Source organism: Octopus bimaculoides, chromosome 28 (genome assembly GCF_001194135.2).
Source record: "Octopus bimaculoides isolate UCB-OBI-ISO-001 chromosome 28, ASM119413v2, whole genome shotgun sequence".
In the NCBI taxonomy this organism is placed as follows: domain Eukaryota; kingdom Metazoa; phylum Mollusca; class Cephalopoda; order Octopoda; family Octopodidae; genus Octopus; species Octopus bimaculoides.
This window is the reverse complement of record NC_069008.1, coordinates 17717929-17720693: the sequence shown is the minus strand read 5'-3', so window position 1 is coordinate 17720693 and position 2765 is coordinate 17717929. Positions and strand designations below refer to the sequence as shown.

The 2765-nt window shown below is 44.5% G+C and overlaps 1 protein-coding gene across 1 annotated transcript in view; it reads left to right on the top strand.

Moving 5' to 3' along the window:
• The window catches only part of LOC106872263 (talin), a gene marked incomplete at its 5' end in the record, with an annotated part of 182270 nt that overhangs the window by 19456 nt on the left and 160049 nt on the right, over positions 1-2765 (top strand). The window lies entirely within an intron of this gene.

The window sequence follows — 2765 nt, the reverse complement described above, 5'->3', positions numbered from 1 at the left end:
TATATATATATATATATATATAAGGATTTACTTTTCGTAATGAGATAAAAAAAAAACCAAGGCTGTGTATAATATAGAACATTTATAAAACATTTATATGTGTGTGTGTGTGTGTGTATTATATATATATGTGTGTGTGTGTGTGTGTGTGTGTGTGTATGTATATATATTTAATGGGTGTTTATTTGGCTGAGCTGTATATCACTGCTGAACGTTCACATTTACACACTTAGTTCCAATGCATTCCGGCACAGTTTTTCTGCTGACCAAATTCCATTCCTGGAGTCATGGGTCAACCTAATTCCAATGTAAAAGGCACTGAAGACTCTTACCCAGCATGCACCTGCACCTTTGGGTTTATGAAACAAACTCCATAACTACACAACGATGTATGATGATGATGATGATGTGAGTGAGGTGCCCCTTAGCTTTTCTTAATGTCTCTAGGAGAAGGTTCCCAGGCTTTGTCTGTTTCACGATCTGGCAATTTCCTGATGGCATGTGGACTTGACATCAGCAAAGCGTCCTGCAGTAAGCTACCGTTTTCCTGACATAAGTAGTACTGGGTAGGGGGTGCCTTATTATCCTACCCAGGTGCATCTGTATGGGATCCGCTGGCAGCTGGTAGAGCCAACCTCTGCTTGCAAGTCTGCCCCAGTTTCAAACTCAGGCCACGTCTGTTCGGATAATCATTGGCGACTTGGTCAGCAAATTCTCTATAACGGTCAACAATTGATGCCAAGGTGAGCTGCGACGGATCACGCCATCCCAAAGTGTGTATACATGTGACCAGGGACCACATGGGAATTTATCAGCATCATCATCTCTTGCAAAGCTGTCTTTGCCACTGTTGTATCGGTGTTTTGACAACGGTTGTCACTCTGACAGATATTGTTATATTCCAAAGTCATTGATAGAATGGTTCTCTCTGGCACTGTATGACCCCCCCCCCCCGGTCACACAGTGTTATTATCATCAATGGTTGGACCGTATAACATCCACTCAGTATTACAGACATGACTATCAACACAGTCATATATATATGTATATATATATCCTTTATATATTGTTAAGTTTTGTATACATATATAATCATCATCATCATCATCGTTTAACGTCCGCTTTCCATGCTAGCATGGGTTGGACGATTTGACTGAGGACTGGTGAAACCGGATGGCAACACCAGGCTCCAGTCTGATTTGGCAGAGTTTCTACAGCTGGATGCCCTTCCTAACGCCAACCACTCAGAGAGTGTAGTGGGTGCTTTTACGTGTCACCCGCACGAAAACGGCCACGCTCGAAATGGTGTCTTTTATGTGCCACCCGCACAAGCCAGTCCAGGGGCACTGGCAACGATCTCGCTCGAAAATCCTACAGGAGCCAGTCAGGCGGTACTGGCAACGGCCACGCTCAAAATGGTGCATCTCATGTGCCACCCGCACAAAAACCAGTCCATAATGTATGTATGTATATCTATGCACGTGACCTACTGTGCTAATTGATGACTGCTTTAATCCGAAATCCTCACCAAATAACAATGATGTTTGTGGAATTAGTTGTAAGTCACTAATCCTTGCAATGTGGCCACCACTCCTCACCATCCCACACCACCCCCTGCGTCTTGCTAAATCCTGTAGCACTTGACTTCTCGTATGTCTGACAGAGGGCAGTTTGATCTCTATTATATACTGTTGTACATTGGGAATAATCCACACACACACACTCTTAGGATCAGACACACATGAGCTCGCTCACATGCACAAACAAGTTCTCACACATACATGCACAAGCTCATGCACACACACACACACACACACACACTTGCAAGCTCTCACCCACCCACACACAAGCTCTCTTTATCTTACTATCTAACTCACCTTCCTTCCTTTTCCACCTGGGGTATCCTTGTACCTACATGGCAGGGACACCTGTCCTTGTTCCCCTATACCGTTCATCTCTCAAACGGCACACAGCCAGCCACGCCTCAATACTGCTCCTCCTGGCTGAGGAGTTTTGTCTTGCAAATTGCTTGGTGACCCCTGTTGGTGCAGGTGCCAGTAAAAATATCCCCTGTCTCTGCCATGCAAAAGACCCTCAGTACCACTCTGTAAAGTGGTCGGCATTTGGAAGGGGCATCCGGGTGTCGAGACCAAACCGAAAACAGACAATAGAACCTGGTACAACTCCCGGCCTTGCCAGTGCCCAGTCAAACCGTCCAGCCCATGCCAGCATGGAAAACAGACATTAAATGATGATGACGATGATGGTGATGGTGATATAGTAGGGCAAAGGTCATGAAGTTTGAAAGACGTGAAAACACCCATTGACCTGAGGTGACATGAGAAGTGTTGTGTGCAGCTTTATGGCTTCTGATAGAAAATAACTGACTACGCACATGCACACATGTTATGCACACATACACACACATTGGTATATATGCGTATGCAAGTGCTGGTGCACATTTTGTAACCTAAGCTCAGCTGTTGTTATGGCGATCAGTTGCATAGCTGTTTCTGTTGCACTTTCGTTGCTTTTTTTTTTATTATCATTGTAAATAAATCCTCTTCGTATTAATCGATCAATACGTACGTACGTACATGCTTGCGTGTGTGTGTGTGTGTGTGTATTTATGAAATTAATCCCATGTCTCCCCTCTTTCTCTCTCTCTCTCGATCCAAGCAGTTTGTATATCAGAGTGTTAACAAGAGAGCTTAACCCCCCCTCATCTTCCTCCTCTTTGCTATCCCAGCATGCAAACCCCCCCT